The following is a 20,129-nucleotide window of genomic DNA, read 5'->3' as shown; positions in this document are numbered from 1 at the left end:
GACAGAGTCTCCCCTGTACATTCAAGGCATCGCAATCAATACAATACGAGAGGTTCCAACCAGGAACAGGTATTCAACCATAGATTGCATAAGGAGTATCAAAAACATAAACTACTAAGTTATTACAGCATTCAACTTAGATGCATTTTACAACATAATTTTTCTTTTACAATCAACCTCCAAATACAATCATAATTATTACAGATTCTTTTACAACTTAAACAAAAGTTTGTTCTTGTCTTTAAACCTCCCAAGCTAGACCACCAACTCGGGTACTGCTATCTCAGTCTCTGGGTAGGACGCTATCTGCAGAACTACGTCCTCGCCTTGCGCCGCCGCGCCGCACACGTGTGTACCTGTACCCCCAAAACAGCAACACGGGGGTGAGACTATTGTCCATAGTCCTCAGTGGGTTTAGCCACCCAAGAGAACAAGCTCAGCCAACAGGTCTAACGAGGCACTGCAACATGTTAGATCAACAATATACAACAGATATATATTCAATTGAAATACATGTCCTGCCTCACGAAATGCAATATGCAATACCTGGAATCATGCAAGTAGGTTACTTTAACACTACTTATGTTCTTAATCATTCTTTACTCTTTGCCATTTAATGCTTACTTTTAGCTCTTAGCTATTCCTTTCTTGCAACTTTTCTTTAGCTATTCATTATTCTTTAGCCATTCCTTGTTCTTTAGCTATTCTTTCCTAAGGTTTCTTTACCTTAGTTCGCTATGCCACCCGACTCGGTCTTGAGTCAATCACTCGCGGATAGTCCGCGCACTGTCTAGCTCAAGGTGAAGGAACTCTCACATGCACCTCAGCTGGCAACAGCTCACCGCACTCCTGTCCTAGCCGTCTGGCGGCGAACGAATCGCACCTCACCCAACAACGGCCTAAGTTCATGACTTAGTCACCCGGCGGCGAAATCGTCGCACACACGCCACGACAGTGTTTCAGTTAACACGTGGTAGGATCCACAAACTGGCTAACCATCCGGCGGCGAAATCGTCGCACACACGCCACGACAATAGTTTTCTAGCCCCTGGGCGGCGAAATCGTCGCACACACCCGACACCACTTTGGGTGCATCCTTTAAGCCACTCTGGGCACATCTTAGCTTCGGAATTTCGGAATCCATATCACATTAACCAAGGGTTGGTCTTAACCCTATGGAACTGACCTCTCTAGGTCTAAGCCTTTACTCAACCTATGTTACTACATTAGGTTTATTGCTTTCACATTCTTAGCCTAGGTCCATTACACTAGAATCATTATTCTTTCCAACCTAGGTTCACTTGATTCTAGGTTAAGCACCTTTTATTTCACGACCTATGTTCTTTACATTAGGTTTAACATCATTCTTATTTAACCTATGCTCACCAACACTAGGTTCAATATCACATCTGTTTAACCAATGTCCCCGACACTAGATTCAATGCCACTCAATCTATAGGTTTATTCATGTCCACCTATATATATTCCTTACTTAGCATTCTCAACATGTACTTGCATGTACTATTTTCATATCATGCTTATCATCTATACTTTAGCATAGCATCATTTACTTTAATCATTCTAGGGTTATCAACCTAGTTTTCATGCACATTTAATCTCACAATGTCAACATGCATTCTATCCATTATGCTCACATGCATTCATATAATTATGTAGCATTATATAACTTGTTCATCATGCATTCTATATCTCATCTTAACTTATGTCATCAATATGCATTTCATTCTATGCATTATGCTTACATGCAATCACATAATTATCTAGCTTTATTCAACTTGCTCATAATGCATTCTATTTAGCATTTACATCACACTATCAACATGCATTATTTAGCTACATGCATCATTTACATGCTTCATTTACATTTATATGCATCAACTTTAACATCTACATCATATTATGCATTTCTACTTAGCATCAACTATGCCGATCATCAACATGCATCAACATGAAAGTCTAATAATTAGACATAAAGGCGACCTAGTCGCTTCGGTAAACCAACCCACCTTAACACGCGCTCCGATTGCTTGTAGTCACTTGCAATCGGCCTCCCGCGGCAACCGTTGCCCGGTTTGGCTCGAACTCTTGCGCGACTTCCAAACGACCTCCGAACCGCGATCCGTCTTTTCCGGAATTTATTCCTTGACTCCAAAGTGCTCCGGTTCCGATCTCATGATTTTTAGACCTTTATTCCGCGTGCTGCGGCTATCTGTACCAAAACCGACCGTTTCATCAATAACTTCGCGTACGCTCGTCGGATTGACGAACCGAGCATTTCAACGCGTTCGTTAGGTCCCCAATTAGGTTTCTACAAGGCCAATTTGCCTTAAAAACATCCGGAGGCAAAAGCCCCAATTTCGGTGCCCTAACAATTCCATAATCAAATTTCTTGGGATTGATCTGATAGCTAAGCATAATCGAGCTTAGAATCACCCAAGAAGTTCTCTAAACTTGCTTCCATCTCATTAGAATCATCCCTAGGGCATTTAAAACAAACTCTAGGGTTCCACCATTAGAGCACTTTGAGGAACACTTGGATTTCATGTGTTCTTTTGCCTAATGCAAGGTTCTAAAACTTGTAGGGAGATCAAAACCAAGATCTAGGGTTCAAAACCCAAACCCTAACCCTTGGTTTGCATCAATGGTGCAATCCTTGGTTCAAAGCTTCAATGTGAACTAGAACCATCTCTTGAGCTCCAATAGGTTCCATTTGAACCAATTCCAAACCATAAAACCCTAACCCTAGAAATCCACCATGGTAGGGTTTGAGGCTTACCTTTCTAGGCTTGCTCCAAGGGAGAGAAGAAGATGAAGAGGATGATGATGGTGATGATCCTCTTCCTCTCCTCCATCTTCTCTTTCTTTTCTTCTTCTTCCTTTCCTTTCTCCCTTCTCTTTTCCTTCCTCTCTTCTTTTCCTTCCGCACGATCGGAGATAGAGAGAGCAGTGAGGGAGAGTGAGAGACACGAGAGAGGGAGAGAGAGAGAGTGCTGGGGTTATAACATATTGTAACAATTGCCAAAAGACCCCCCAAACATTCATATTTGCAACAGATCAATTCTGTGCTGTTCGGGCTCCTTGTACCGGTAACGGTTTCTTGTACTGGTACAAGGTCTGGCAGACAGCCCAACCCGAGGGTTGGTTCTCTCGGTTACGCAGGGCTTGTACCGGTACAAGGCTCCTTGTACCGGTACAGGGCCTGGTAGCTCCAACCTGAGAGCTTCACTGGTTGTACCGGTACAACCATTGGTCTTGTACCGGTACAAGGCATCCAGAATGTTATTTTTGACTTCGATTTCGCTCTACTTCGCGCCGTTCGATGCCAAAACCACTCTAACTCCTCTAGAGCTTATTTTTAACCCTTCCAACAATGTTGGAACGTTAATGGATCGCGTCCAACCAATCCCTTCGAGTACTTTAGTCAATTAGGCTAAAGTCCACAATATTTCATCGAGATCTCGGGGGTTACAGACTATATTCCATATTTTAGATATGATGAAATAGTGACTTGGCCACGATGACATTAGCTACTTTCCATGTTAGAGACATGACGATATAGTAGCAGGCCTTTGGGGACATGAGCTATATTCCGGATTTTAGATCCGATGAAATAGTGATGACCCATTGGGACCTGGGACACGACGGTTGAGGCAGGCCTTTGGAACATGTGCTGTATTCCGGGTTTTAGATCCGACGCAACAGTGATGAACCACTGGGACTTGAGGCAGACTTATTCGCTTGCATGCCACTGTGCTCTTTCGCACATACTTGTGAGGGTCGCTCCCCCACAAGTCGGCACTCCGGAGATAGCCATCGCGACACAAGCTCGCTCGTGCAGGATTGGGCGCCAAAATGAGTTGCCGTGGGGGAGGCTCATCTCGGGTCATTCTCCCCTCCTTAAAAGAATTTCGTCCGCAATTCAAACACATCTCCACTCGATTATCGAGTTATCATGGGAACCAACCACTTTCACTCTGTTCCGACAATGGCATATCGCATAACGGCAACATCATTGGTACATCGGCCTATTTGCAGTGCTTCAATCCAATCGGATCTCTGCCCTAATCACGAGACGGCCTCGGCGTGTCTCAACCCAACTCCTTGTAGAGCATTATCCACCATGCTGTCCACTAACTCTGAGCGACAACTCCAATTCTCAGCAGTGGCTTCCATAGCTAAGGCCTTATAAAGGGCACTTCGCTTCCTTTATCGCTTTAATACCATAACCGATCAATGCCACTCTACTTCCGACTGTGAAATTTGCACCACTCTTCGTTCACAACCTTCGGCCTAACTCATTCACCAGGGTCATCGGTCGCACCGACCATCCATCTCTATGGGGACTCTAAACAGTACCCCCCCTATGTAGGCCTACTACCAGATAAACTTGTCTCAAACGTAGCCTAGCGTTTCTCGCTCGAAGCGTAGACCCAATCAATCATTGGGCGATCTCATTGGAAACTCGCACATCACTCCAACCAGGAGTTATCCAAGACCCCCAAACTCCATATCTATCTTGGGTTGGGTCACATACACGATCGGTGTCCTCAAATCTCTGCACTTCTAACATCGTGACATTCCAAAGTATTTCTGGTCAAACTCGATTACTCGTCCTGACCAAACTCTCCGCCCTGCCGATTAGCTACGGGCCGCGACTGTCTCTCACAGCTGACTGCGCCGGTTGCGCCAATGGGTCCAGGCTTCCACGTCCACAGTTGGTCAGGCACGGTCGTCCAAGCACTACCCGCATAACTTTCGTCCTATATACACGACATGCTCTACAGAGATACAAGTACACGTCTATCTCTCTAAGCACCTTGTCGAGCCACACTCCTTCTCGATCATCCATGGCCCGCTTCACACTTAGCCCTGCTAAAATCTACGGCACTCACTTCAAGCCGGTGGAATCGAAAACCGCGCCACCTCACGGTAACTATAAACTCGACGCGTCTATCTACTCCTCTATCAGCATTAAACACGAAATACAGCATAGGCGCTTGCCTAGCAGTCCCACATTACAGACACAACTCGTCCCACTCAACTTACGAGGTATTAACTAGGGGCCACAGGCCTGAGCGTCCGTCAACTAACACTGCTACTCTCACCAGGTGATTCTACTTCACTGTCCGAATCTAACCGGAACATTCATCTCAACTCCGATCTTCGTGTATCCTCAACATTAAGGCTACTTTCACATTTTCAATCCATTATTTCGAGAGCTTCACTTACTAGACAAGTTCCCGCCACGAATCCATTCCTTCAAATCCGAGAATAATCACTAGCTCATTAGCTAAGCACCACTTGCTTTCTACTTGAACGCAGCAGGTGCATACTTCTCACAATGGCAAGCATGTACGCGTCTACTTACCACCGCAATTCGTCCTAACTATGCATATAAATAGTAGCACTAACCGACGCGGAACAACAAATGCGCTATCACCAACATTGAAGATTAATAAAAACACATGGCTTGCTCATTAACTCATACCTGCCACGATGAGTCAGCACCGTCAGGCTTCCGCAATCGGGTGCTTATCCATGCCCAACCTGGCACTCGTCCGAACCCTCTGGTGCCATCAGTCCTGCACGGCCACTTCTCTCCTGACATTGACGTAGGTGCCAGCCTGAGGTTGTCCCAGAAGAGGAATGGGTCAGTGCCAGGTCAGGCCGCTGCCGTTCACCGACGTGAACTATGTCCCGCATATGACTCGACACGCCTTCACGAACTTGAAGCACTTCCTTTCGCGCTGTCACGACTGGCTGTGAAAAGAAGCTCCAACAGATAGCACATTTCGCCGAAGGACCGATCGGTATGTCCCTCGAAGCTCGAGATCGCGACGTGTGAAACTCATCGAAGGTCTGTTCGGAACTTACTTGACCACCGTGTCCACGTGATGGCCGTCCTTTTCCTGTTTTCCTTGATAATAGCCTCGTGCTCCCCGCAGAGATGCCTTCGCTTGTCTTCACAAGGCTCCGATCCAGGACTTCAGCAAAAGTCTGCAATCTCTGTGTACAACTAACAGCTATGTAAAGGCCTTGGTCCTACAGTCCACGCACAAAGCTTTCAACGCCTGTCTTGTCATTGCGACTCAAGTTGGGCACAATGCACGATACGGGAAAACTCCTGCATACCGTATTGCCTAACTCGAGCGATCTCCTTGCGCAACTTTTGGGATCTTTCCTTAAGCTTTCAGCTTTTCACCTGTTAGGGAAAATCGGACTAAACACCATACCCGAACTCTCCTAATCATAGGATGCAGTCTAGGCGATCGAGTCTTAGCTTAACTGCCTTCCACCACGACCTTCGCCCGACTGTCTCAATAGTGCAGCAGGCTAGGTTTTTACTTGTCCATGCTCCAGACCGTGTACTAATCCTCGAAAGCGTTCCATGGAATCAATCCACATCTCCCATATCCCACGGATACTGTGTCCTCTCATCAAAGTAGCGAAATTGAACTTCTTCGAAAGCCATGAATGCGCCAAGTGCGGCTCTCTTCCGTCGGCCACCAATGACCCATAGAAGGTGGAATCACCAAACCCGGCGAGAATGATACAACGGGAACGCCCCTCGCTGCATACTCCCGGTGTCTTTGACCAGCCGCAACTGGCGCACCACTCAGCCAGTCCTATTCCGTTTTCTTGGAGTCTTTCGCATCCTCTTCTGGCCATAGGGCCTCCTGCTTGCGCCTCTGGCGCCACATTAGTTTGTATTGCGCTCATCACTCCAATGATGTGGCCAACTGATCACCAGCTCCGAGTCTCCGCTCGCGATCGTCTGCTCTTAGGACATCCACTGGTCACCCTCCTCGGCAGGTCGCGGCGAAAGATACGCTACGAGTGCCAATCTTCTGAAACACGACAACTTTGATTAGTTCTCCACGAACTTGTCTAACACAGAGACCATTAAGCATCCGCTCAAATAAGCCAAATCGGTGCGAAAGTCACGCAAGGCGTCTATTCTCATCATTCGGCTATCATGTGGTGTCATACAAACAATGAACACCCTCGTTGAGAATCAACAACACCTTTGAATCACCTCCAACTATCCATCTTATCCCTTACAGGTTTCAACACTTGACCGTGCAATAATTTATCTTTGACCATAAATTATCTTCGCGCACAATCACAAATCCTCTGTCTCTCAAGTTCTTAACCTCTAATGGTTTCACTACTACGGGTTCTAGTCTGCCTAAAGCCATTCCCATTCTCTACTTTAATGCTTGATACCATCTTATCTATCTCAAGGTTGGAGTCTCGTCTTCCCATGCGCCCCTCGACCACGACGTCAATTTGCGTCGGCGTCGCCAACAGACCGCGGACGACAAGTCTCTCCCTTTACATCCAGGCGTGCAATCAAAACCAATACGAGAGTCCAACCAGGCACAGTATCCACTCACAGATGCATAAGAAAAGATATCAAAACATAAACACTAATTATTCAGCATTCAACTTAGAAGCATTTTCAATAATAATTTTTCTTTTAGACAATAACACTCCAATACATATCATATTAGCCCATCGTTTACTACTATTAAATTTAATACATCTTGATAAAAAGTCTTGTCTTTAAAGCCTCCCAAGCTAGACCACCAGCTAAGGTAACTGCTATTCAGTCTCTGGGTAGGACCTATCTGCAGCAACTAAGTCCTTGCCTCGAGCGCCTGCGCCGCACACATGTGTTACAACTACCCGAAAACAGCACGACGGGGGTGTGACTATTGTCTAATAGTCCTCTAGTGGGCTTTAGACAGCCCAAGAGAACAGCTCAAGTCAACAGTCTATAGCGGGCACTGCAAGCATGTAGTTCAACAATTACAACACTATATATTGCAATTGAAAATAGCATGTCATGCCTTGCACGAAAATCAATCATGCATACCCTGTAATCATGCAAAGTAGGTTACTCTTAACACTACTATATGTTTTTCTTTATCAATCTCTTTAACTCTTTGCCATTTAAATGCTTACTTTTAGTCTCTACATATTCCTTCTTCAACTTTTCTAGCTATTCGATTATTTCTTAGCCATTCTTTTCTTAGCTATTCTTTGCTAGGTTTCTTTACCTTATTCGCTATGCCACCCGATCTCGTCTTTGAAGTCAATCACTCGCGGGATTGTCGCGCACTGTCTACTTAATGTGAAGGAACTCTCACATGCCCTAAGCTGGCAACACTTACCGCTCCGCTGTGCCTAGCGTCTGCGCGGGCGAACAATCACCATCTGTCACTCTACACCCAACACGCCTAAGTCATGACTTAGTCACCTGCGGCCGGCGAAATTCGTCGCACACACACCCTTCTTCTTTCGCCACGACATGTTATTCAGTTAAACACGTGTAAGGAATACCACACGGCTAAGACCATCCGGCGTACTGAAATCGTCGGACGCACACCACGCCACGACAATAGTTTTCTAAGCCCCTGGGCTGCGAAATCGTCGCACACTCATCCGTGCGGGAACCCGATCACCGACTTTGGGTGCATCCTTTAAGCGCACTCTGGGCAACATCTTAGCTTCGTTCGTCAATTTCGAATCCATATCACATTAACCCAAGGGTGGTCCTAACCACTATGGAATCTGACCCATTCTAGGCTCTAAGCTTTACTTCATCCTATGTTAACTACACTTAGGTTTATTGTTTCACATCTTAGCCTAGGTCCCTATTACAGCGTCAGAATCAATTATCCTTTCCAACCTAGGTTCCTTGATTCTAGTTAAGCACCTTTTATTTGCCACGACCTACTGTTCCTTTACATTAGGTATAAACATCATCTCTTATTATAAAAACCTATGCTCACCGAACACTAAGGTTCAATATCTACATCTGTTAATCGCAACTGTCGCCCCTGACCTAGATTCAATGCCACCAACTATAGGTTTAATTCATGTCCACTATATATATTCCTGTTACTATAGCATTCTCAACTGTACATGCATGGACTATTTATTATCTCTTATCATCCTATACTTGCCATCGCGATCATTTAACTTAATCATTTGAAGGGTTATCAACCTATTTCATGCACATTTTAATGCCTCAACAATGTCAACATGCATCTTCCATTATGACTCACATGGCATTCTATATAATTTATGATAGCATTATATAACTTGTTCATTCATGCATTCTATAATCTCATCTTAACTTGTCATCAAATATCATTTCATCTAGGCCATATGCTTAACATGCAATCACATATAATATCTACTTTATATTCAACTTTCTCATGACATCATTCTATTTAGCATTTACATACATCATCACATGCATTATCTTTAGCTCATGCACTTTTAACATGCTTCCATCTTTCATTTATATGCATCAAACATGATTCATAATTTACTTAAGAGCATCAAGCGACTCTACGTCGCTTCGGTAAACGAACCCACCTTAAACTCGCGCTACGCGATTGCTTGTAGTCACTTGACTAATACGCCTCAGTCCGCCGGCAACCGTTGCCCGGTTTGGGCTCGAACTCTTGCGCCGACTCCAAACGACCTCCGACCGCGATCGTCTTTCGAATTTATTCCTTGACCGTCCAAAGTGCTCGGTCGATTCCATGATTTCTTAGACCTTATTCGCGTCTGCTGCGCTATTCTGTACAAACGCGACTCGTCCTTCATCAATAACTCGCGTCACCCTCCGCTCGGATATGACAACCGCGAGCATTTCAACGTCTGTTCTTAGGTCCCCATTAGGTTTCTACACAGGCCCACATTGCTTAAAGAACATACGGAGGCAAAAAGCCCGCCAATTTACGTGCCCTAACAATTCCATCTAATAATTTATTGGGATTCGATTGATCACTAAGCATAATCGAGCTTAGAATCACCCATAGAAGTTCCTATACCTTGCTTCATCCATTAAATCAGCCCTAGGGCATTAAAAAAACCTAGGGTTCCACCATTAGAGCATTTTGGAGGAAGCACTTGGATTCATGTGTTCTTTTTTGTCTAATGCAGGTTCTAAAGCTTGTAGGAGATCAAAACTGTAAGATCTTAGGTCAAAACCAACCCTAACCATGTTTGCATCAATGGTGCAATCCTTGTTCAACCAGCTTCATGTGAACTAGAACCAATCTCCTTAGACTCCAAATAGTTCATTCTGAACCAATTCCAAACCATACAAACCCTAACCCTAAGAAATCCACCCAGGTAGGGTTTGAGTGCTTACTTTCTAGGCTTCTCAAGGAGAGAAGAAATGAAAGATGATGAATGGTGATGATCCTCTTCCTCTCCTCCATCTTCTAAACTTTCCTTTTCTTCATTCTTCTCTTTCCTTCTCCCTTCTCTTTTCCGGTCTCTCTTTCTTTGCCCTTCTTCCGCACGATCGAGATAGAAGAGCAGTGAGGGAGAGTGAGAGACAGTCGAAGAGTGGAGCAGAGAAGAGAGGCTCGGTACTAACATATTGTAACAATGCCAATAAAAGACCCCCAAACATTCTATATTTGGGCACAGATTCATTCTGTCTGTCGGGCTCCTTGTACCGGTAACGGTTCTTGTACGGTATCAAGGTCTGGCAGAACAGCCAAAACCCGAGTTGGTTCTCTCGTTAGCGCAGGCTTGTACGGTAACACAGGTCCTGTACCGTGGTACAAGGGCCATGGTACTCCCAACCTGAAGAATTCAACTGTGTTAGCCGTGACACAATTGGTCTTGTACCGGTACAGCGGCATCCAGATGTTATTATATGACTCTCGATTCCGCATCTCCGTAACTTCGCGCCGTTCGACTGCAAAACCATACTAACTTCCTTACAGCTTCTTTTAACCCGTCTCAACATATGTTGGCACTGTTAAGGGATCGCGTCCAACGAATCCGCTTATCGAGTACTTAGTCAATTAGGTCTAAAGTCCACGAATGATTATGACATCTCGGGCTTCAGATACAGGACTATATCCATATTTTAGATATGCTGAAATAGTGACCTGGCCACGAGAATAGCTACTTTCCATGTTAGAGACATGACGATAATGTAGCAAGGCCTTGGGGTACATGAGCTATATTCGATTATTAGATCCGATGAAATAATGAACCCATTGGGCTGGGAAACGCGGTTGATGGCAGGCCTTTTGGAACATGGCTGTAATTCCGGGTTTTTAGATTCGACGCAACCAGGATGAACCACTGGCATCTGAGGCAGACTTATTCGCGTTGCACGCCAACTCGTGCTCTTATCGCTACATACTTGTGAGGGTCGCTCCCTCACATCGGCACCCGAGATGCCATCGCCGACCCCCAGCTCGCTCGTGGCAGATTGGCGGCTAAATGAAGTTGGCGTGGGGGAGGCTTTCATTCCTAGAGTGGGGATTGACTACCACGGGCCATTTGTTGCACGGCGCAAAGGCCCGGACTCCACCTACGCGTAGCTCCACACGTGATGGATTCCTAGGACAAATTAACCTTTGGACATTGACTAGAACTAGTAACGTTGACACTTTACTGTTATGTGAAAAGATATTATGTTGTAACTACTCTCTAGAAATTATATCATAGTAACATTCATTACTTATGCCTAATGTATGCTAAGTAGAATACAAGAGATGGTTGTTCAATCTACTTATCCAATGTATGCTAAAGTAGAATACAAAATGCTCATTACTATCAAATTTCATTGCAAAGTCAGAGATCTTGTGATGGTTATTGTTTACGCTATTTAATACTTTATTGTGTAATTATCGACGTGTATTAACTGTAACCCTTTTACCTTGGGCCAGTGCGCATTTCACTGAAGTCAGTCAATGCCCACTAGAACTATTATTAATAGTTTTCCACACGGCCCAGCCTGTTTATATGGTTTATATTCAGAGCCTTCAGCACCGGTGTGGCCAGCGGATCCCTGGTTGGACTATAGGAAATAGGCTCGTGAGAGACGAGGTCTATTTGATTTGCGAGCGAAAGCACCATGATTGGGTATCTTAATAACTCTAAAAAGGTTAGAGTTGGATCGAAGTGTATGGCTTCTAACTTCGCGGAGGGTTATGTTTGCGGCCGACAACGTAACATCGGGAGTTAGTAGTGTAGAACACTTCTTTACTTTCATATGATTTGGGTATTGTTTATTGAGCGGGGATGCGATAGCGCGGGTTTTACTAACTTGCGCTTTTATATGTTGTAGTGGCGATGCCGATTACACGCTCTCAATTTGCCGGAGCGGACAATGCGGCGAACTTTGAGGAGGTTGAGACCTCCACTACCTTCAGATCCAGCGAGGTCTGTGAGTTGAGGGGCCAGCTTGCGGCCCTCACTGATTTGGTCACTCAGCAGGCGGAGGCGTCTCGACAGCAGACTAAGGCGGCGCGCCGACAGGAGGCGCGGATGAAGCGCCTGGAGGACTTACTCCTGCAGCAGGCAGCAGCTTCTAGGGAGACGCAGGGCCCCACACCGCCAGCACCCGTTGTGGACGTCGCACCGAGAGCGCCGTCCCCCGCGCCCAGTTCTTTGCGTGCGGCGCCTGTGGCCGCACCCCAGGAGGAGGTTTTGGTGGCACCACCTGTTCAGAGGCCCCCGGTGGGAGCTGCATTCCCTACCTTGGTCGAGGGGGCGGAGCGAGACAGACTGATGGAGCGCCTCAATGAATTCAGGAGGTGCGGTCCCCGAGTTTTCGAAGGCGAGAAGGTCGACTACTGGATCGTGGAGAAGTGGTTGATGCATATGGAGAAGCTCTTCCGCGACACCTTCGTGGAGGAGAGGGATCAAGTTTGGCTCGCCACTCACCACTTGGACGGCGAGGCCTACCGCTGGTGGTTGGATTTTCAGGAGCACCCCAGCACTGACTTGGCAGCTGTCACTTGGACGAGGTTCAAGGAGCTTCTTTTGGCGCACTACTTCCCGATCAGCGTTAAGAGGAAGATGGAGCGGGATTTGCGCAGCTTGCGCCAGGGTGACAGGACTGTAGCAGAGTACGAGAGGGAGTTTTCGTGCCTTTCGTCGTGCGGGACGACGAGGGTAAGGCACGCATCTTCGAGCGAGGGTTGCGACCGTCTATTTTCCGGTTTGTGCAATCCTCTAACCTCCAAACCTACCGGGAGGTTGTGGATCGCGCGCTCATTGTGGAGAGCGGCGCGGTGGATGTCCAGGAGCAGCGAGAGGCTAGGGACAAGGGTAAGGCTAAGAGACCTGCGGCTTAGGGTGTGGGCCAGACGCACTCTAGGAGGCCGCCGAAGCATCCGAGGAGCTAACAGCGTGGACGCGGCTCAGCAGCGCATCGAGGAGGATCCAATCGGCGCCGACCTCCCCAGTGTGTGATCTGTGGTGGTTCCCACGTCCCACCGCAGTGTCCTCAGCGAGGAGGGAGGTGTTTCTTGTGTGGCCAGGAGGGCCACTTCCGGACCGCGTGCGAGAGGGGTTCGTCACCGGCACCGTCTACTGCGTCGGCACCGGCTCTACCAGCCGCCAGCCAGGGGACTCCGTCAGCGCAGTATCAGCCTGGACGGCCACCCGTCCAGCGTCAGAGCGAGGGATCTCGACAGGCCCCGAGTGGGCGCATGTACGCTGCTCAGACCGAGGAGGCGGCAGCAGCCGAGGATGTGGTTGCAGGTATCATTTTACTTGATGGCATTAGAGTTCGTGCTTTATTTGATACCGGTGCATCGCATTCATTCATAAATCCACTGTTTGCCGAGTTGCATGGCATTCCATTGGTTTCTTTACTGCATCCGGGACATGTTGTTGTACCCGACCACATCTTGGACATTAGAGAGTATAGCCCCAGTTGCCCTGTTCGGGTAGGGGATTGGATTATGCCCGTGGACTTGCTAGCCTTACGCAAGTTGGGATAATTTGATGTGGTCTTGGGTATGGATTGGTTGACTAGATACTTCGCCACTATTGATTGCAAGAATCGCACGATTACTTTTAGAGAACCAGGGCAGGTTGAGGTAGTGTTTAGAGGATGCCAGAGTTCGCTATTTGCGATGACGATCAGCTCGTCTCGAGTTAGGCAGCTGATCAGCAGAGGTTGTGTAGCCTTCTTGGCTAGTGTTGTGCTGAGGGGTGGGGAGGACACCCCTAGGATTGAGGATATTCCGGTAGTACGGGAGTTTGGAGTTGTGTTTCCAGCAGAGCTACCAGGCATGCCACCAGATAGGGAGATTGAGTTTATGGTAGATCTCGTCCCCGGGACTACCCCAATCTCAAAAGCATCCTATAGAATGACACCGGCGGAATTGAAGGAGCTGAAGGCACAGTTGTAGGATCTTTTGGACAAGAATTTTGTGCGACCGAGTGTGTCACCTTGGGGAGCACCGGTCCTATTCGTCAAGAAGAAGGACGGATCACTTCCCCTATGTGTGGATTATCGTGAACTTAATAAAGTCACGATTAAGAATAAGTATTCGTTGCCGAGGATTGACGACTTGTTTGATCAGCTTCAGGGATCGAGTGTGTATTCCAAGATCGACCTGCAGTCGGGATACCACCAGTTGAAGATCAGACCCGAGGATGTCTCCAAAACGGCTTTTAGAACACGGTATGGACACTATGAGTTCACAGTTATGCCGTTTGGGCTTACTAATGCCCCGACAGCTTTTATGGATCTAATGAGCCGTGTTTTTAAGCCTTATCTAGACAGGTTCGTCGTGGTGTTCATCGAAGACATTTTGGTTTATTCCCGAAGTGATGCGGATCACGAGGAACACTTGAGACTTGTACTTCAAGTGCTTCGGAAAAAGAAGCTCTATGCCAAGTTGAAAAAGTGTGAGTTTTGGCTTAGAGAGATGGCGTTTTTGGGCCATTTGATTTCAGGATCAAGTATAGCTGTCGATCGAAGAAAAATTGAAGCTATCAAGGAGTTGAACTTGAGGCAGCGCAGATGGTTGGAGCTACTCAAGAATTATGATTTGACGATACTTTACCACCCGGGCAAGGCTAACGTGGTGGCGGATGCGCTAAGTAGGAAATCGACAGAAAACTTAGCCATGCATGTTGTGACTCAACCGCAGTTGATCGAGTAGATGAAGCGGCTGGAGTTGGAGGTGGTGGCTCCTGATACACCCTTGAGACTGATGACTTTGGTGGTGCAACCTACACTTATAGAAAGGATTAAAGAAAAGTAAGCTTCCGACGTGGAGTTGCAAAGGATTCGAACCAAGATGGTTGATGGTTGCACCAGTAACTTCTCTATGGACGGAAATGTAGATCGCCGCTTCATTGGAGTGAAGTTGGCGAGAGATTTGCTTTAGGCCCTGATGTGCTCCAGGAAGCCGAGGATAAGGTTCGAATTGCTCGGGAGCGACTTATAACGGTGCAGAGTAGACAGAGGAGCTACGCCGATCAACGGCGGCGAGACTTGGAGTTTCAAGTTGGAGACCATGTTTTCTTGAAAGTCTCGCCGACTGTAGGGATCAAGAGATTCGGAATTCGGGGTAAGTTGAGCCCCTGCTTCATTGGACCGTATGAGATCTTGGAGCGCGTAAGTCCGGTAGCGTATCGACTTGCTCTACCACCGAACCTATCGGGCGTGCATATGTCATTCACGTATTGGTCCTTCGGAAGTACATCTTCGACCCGACTCATGTATTGGATGCTACACCTTTGGAGTTGCGGGAGGACTTGAGCTTTGAGGAGCAACCTTTGAAGATTTTGGCTCGCGAGGTGAAAAGATTGCGGAACCGGAAATTTCCCTACGTGAAGGTGCTTTGGAGCAACCACGACGAGCGCGAGGCCACTTGGGAGTTGGAGAGCACACTGCGGGAGCGCTATTCCCATCTTTTTCAGATGGATGCTTGAGATATTTTGCTTATTTTGAGTTTCGCGGATGAAACTCCTTTTTAGGAGGGGTGAATGTAACGCACTACACCTTTGCAAATTGCAAGGTTCGAGTGTTTGGATGTGTCCTGAGCTCTTCCAGATTTTCTGGAGGGTCACTGATTGTGTTCCGACCTATGGCACGTATCCCGAGAATTGTGGTTTAAGCTGTGTACCAAAACCCAAAAAAAAAAAAATAAAAGTTGGTCAGCTCTCGGGTAGCCCTCAGCAGGGCTTGTACCGGTACAAGGCTGTGGCTGTACCGGTACAAGGTTGATGGTTGTACCGGTACAGCCACCGGGCTTGTACCGGTACAGGGCCGCAGAACCCCGCAACCCGAGCCTCGGGTTTGGTTTTTCGTGGGTCTTGTACCGGTACAAGGACCCGTGTACCGGTACAAGGTTGATGGTTGTACCGGTACAGCCACCGGGCTTGTACCGGTACAGGGCCGCAGAACCCCGCAACCCGAGTCTCGGGTTTGGTTTTTCGTGGGTCTTGTACCGATACAAGGACCCGTGCACCGGTACAAGGCGGCAGATTCTTGCAGTTCGATCTGTAGGGGTGTTTTTGCAATTGTGGCTTCTCTATATTACACCCACGCCCCTGGGAGTGTTCCCTGAGCTAGGGCACAGCAGGAACAAGGTGAGGAGCCCTCTCCTTCCCCTCTCTTTTGTATTCTTGCTTTTGGATTAGATTTTTGAGGGTAATATCCTTTCTTTCTCCCTCTTTTGTTTTGGGTGGTTTCTCACATGTTGCAAAGCTTCGAGCTCTGAGATTAGGAGCTTGTTGTGAGGCTCTCGAGATTTTGTTATTTAGAGACTTAGAGCTTGGATTGAAGCTTCTAAAAGTAAGCCAACTTACCTTATTCTCCTAGATTTGGTTTTTGTTGATCTCTATGAGATGAAACCCTTTGCTATGATTGGCTTAGGCATTAGGCGGTTTTATTTTTGGGGTATTACTATATGCCGTTGGACTTGGGGCTTTTTTTCGATTCTTAATTGATGGCTGTTTAGAACTTTTGTTTAGGTGGATTGAAGATTTTTACTCTTCATTTTGGAGATTTGACGGAGCAGAATGTCACCTCACAAGTGTGTAGTTTTGCCCCGTTCTGTGTATTGGTTAATGTTTAATGTAGAGATATGTTCGCTCGGTTGGTGACTCTTCGTTTTTGTAGCCTTTAGGGTCCCTAGCAAGGCGGCTGCCTATGGGCTACGCGATGTATCCCGCTCTCTGATAGCTGTTTATTGTCGCGGATCGACGCTTACGAAGGGTCTTCGTTGACGCCCGTTGCGGTGGGTTTGGACTTCTTGTGAAATTTCGGAGGATAAGTCTCCTATCTGGTTTTAAATGCTTTCATTACTAATAATTCCATGCATATTCATGTTAGTAGCATTTATTGAGAAGTTTTTTTGGCAAATGCTTCAGAACTTGCTCATTTACTTGTATGTTATTTCTATTTAGTCTCGTATATGCTGTCGTCATAGAAACCACCTTATAATCTGTTTGAGATTCCCTCCATATCAAGCCTTTCTTGATCTTTGAACTCTCTAGGAGAACTGAATCACATCCCATATATTTTTCGATGATATTGCTCTACACTTATTGTGTCAATGTCGACATCTCACTCACGGCGCTCGCTGCAATTCTGTGAGCTCAACTTATCGTATGAATCATGAAATATCAATTGTTTCTTGCCCTGTCGAACTATGACTTAGATTACAAGTTTCTTGAACTTAGCTATCCATGTTCTGGGACTCATAATGGAGCTTCTGTTTAGTTGTTCATCGAAGAGCATCTGCGCACTAGACAAATTGTTAAACGGTCATATAGAGACTTTAATTATACGGCATTATTGGACATCGACATATATTCCTATATTTAGATATGCATGAAATAGCTGATTCGGCCACGCATGACATTAGCGCTTCCATGTCTAAGAACATGACTAACGTTATAGTAGCGAGCTTTGGCGGACATGAGCCTATATTCGAGGTTTAGATCGTTATGAATATAATGACCCTTCGCACCTGCGGGACACGACGTTGATGGCAGGCCTTTGGACTGTGCTGTATTCCGCAGGACCCTTTTTAGATCCGACGCAACAATGATGAACCACTGAGTGCGACCTCTCCTGGCTCCCGCATCTTGGTCGTGTCGACTCTCAAAAAAATTCAAAATAAAAAAAAATTAAACTATAAATAAAATTAAAAATTAAGATCAAAAATCAACAAGCACTTTACGCCCCATCAGGTACGGGGAAATAATGTTAAAATTTAGAATAAAATACTCCCACTTCCCAAACTATATGAATGGTAAGGAAACGATGTCATCTCTGCGTCGTCCGCATACTAAAAAAAAAACTGATCCTTCTCATCTCTATCAAAGTGACGTGCTCACCTACTGTTTGGCTCCACCATTCCCTTTCAAAAATTTTTTTTTGAATAGTTTCTAAAAAAAGCACAAGCATAGAGGCTTAATATAAGGAGGCCTCTGAATAAAACACGAGAGGACCGCTTCGCGCGCATCAAAAAAAAAAAAAAAGAGAACAAGAAAGGCACAACAAAAAAAAGGAACAGAAGACAAGAAAAATGTTGAGAAGAACAAAAAAAAAGGGTTTATACCTCTCCTCTCTCATCTCTCTCTCTTCTCTCTTCTCTTTCTCTATCTTGTGCTACGGGCACAAAGGGGGTGAGCTCCCTTTTGGGATCTTGCTGGCAGAAGGGTGGGTGCCATTGCACCCCTCTCCAATCCGCTACACACGACACGGACGCGCCGACGGCCCGGACAACTTCGTCCGACGGCACCGACAACACGAGCCGTTCGACAACTCGCGCAACCACAATATTTCTTATAACACAGGAGCGCCATAACGCCCCTGCGGTACGCATAGCGGTAGGTGTTGATGTTTTGTTTGGTTTGATCAACCGACCATCGTTCGTGAAGGTTCGAACGAATCAAATACTAACATCAAATTCATCACTTCGCATGTCGTATGTCAATTGATTAAATCTCCAAGCCGTGCGGCCATCTTCGCGATAGGCTCCGACAATGGTCAAAATAAATTGAATCGAACCGTGAGGTTTATATTACGTACAGCGTGCGGCCATACTTCTGATAGGCTTGAATGCGGTATAAAAAAATCGTGCCGGCCATCTTCGCGGATAGGCCTCGACACGGTTCAAATAACTTGACTCGAACCGGAAGTTTTTACGTAAGCTTGCGGCCTTATCCGTGATAGGCTCGACATGGCGGTATAAAAATGCGTGCGGCATCCTCTCCCCCTCCTTAGGCTCGACACGATTTTCTTTAACACCCTGCGCACTTGAACAAAAACATTATCACAAAAAAAAGGGACAAGTTTGTTCGACTTCCCATCTTCCTGTTCGATCCCGATCCTCACTCGCCGCTCCGACCCGTGGATCACCTCAATTTATTCCGGACACAAAAAAAAAAAAAAACAACACCAATAAACCCAACCCAGCCACACGAAACAAACAAAAAAAACAAAGAACACAACAAACAACCCCTAGCAGCAATTCCCCTTTCGTCTGCTCCTCGTCTTCGGTACAGACTGACATAAAGACCCTGAGACCTGATCCGAGAGAGCGACGAGCAAGAGCAGTTGTTCCCTCTCTGCTCCTTCTCTGCCCGCAACAAACAGACAAAACCCGAAAAGAAAAAACACCGAAAAACCAATTGCACCAGTCTTCTCTCACAGCATCGCCAAAACCCAACCCCACCAACAGGATCCTGAATCAACACAAAACAAAAAATGGGCCGCCGGGTCTTTACTCTCCAACTCTCTATCTTCTCGACAGTCAACAAAAAAAAGACAACCCCACTTGTAGAGAAAAAAAAAAAGACCAGAATGAAAGAATCCAAAAAAGAAAAAGAAAAGGAAAGAAGAACCGCACACAAAAGAAAACAAATAAGAAAAAAAGAAGAGACATTGGACTTCCTCTTCTCACAGCTAAAAACAAAAACAGAAAAAAGAAAACTGCAAAAAAAAAAGCCGGCGGGAAAAAACAAGAAAAACAAAAGGACAAGAAAGAAACAAAAAAAAAAAGAGTTTTTTTTTTTTATTTTTCCCTCGTCAAAAAAAACGAAAAGAATTAAAAAAAAAAAAGAAAAGAAAGAAGAATCAAAAAAATGACAGAGGAGAATTCCTCTCTCTCCCTCTCTCTCGGTTTCGTACAGAGAGAGAGAGGGATTTGGCAGTCAAAAAAAAAAAAAAAGGGAAAAAAAAAGAAAAGAAGAATAAAAAAAAAGAAAAAAAAAAGAAACAAAAAAAGGAAGAACGAAAAAAAAAGAGAATTTAAAATAATTGGATTTGTTTTATTTCAATCCATTATGAGTCCAAC

This window comes from Ananas comosus, linkage group 22 (assembly GCF_001540865.1).
Source record: "Ananas comosus cultivar F153 linkage group 22, ASM154086v1, whole genome shotgun sequence".
Lineage (NCBI taxonomy): Eukaryota > Viridiplantae > Streptophyta > Magnoliopsida > Poales > Bromeliaceae > Ananas > Ananas comosus.
The sequence above is the reverse complement of the archived record's forward strand: the minus strand, read 5'-3'. Positions refer to the sequence as shown.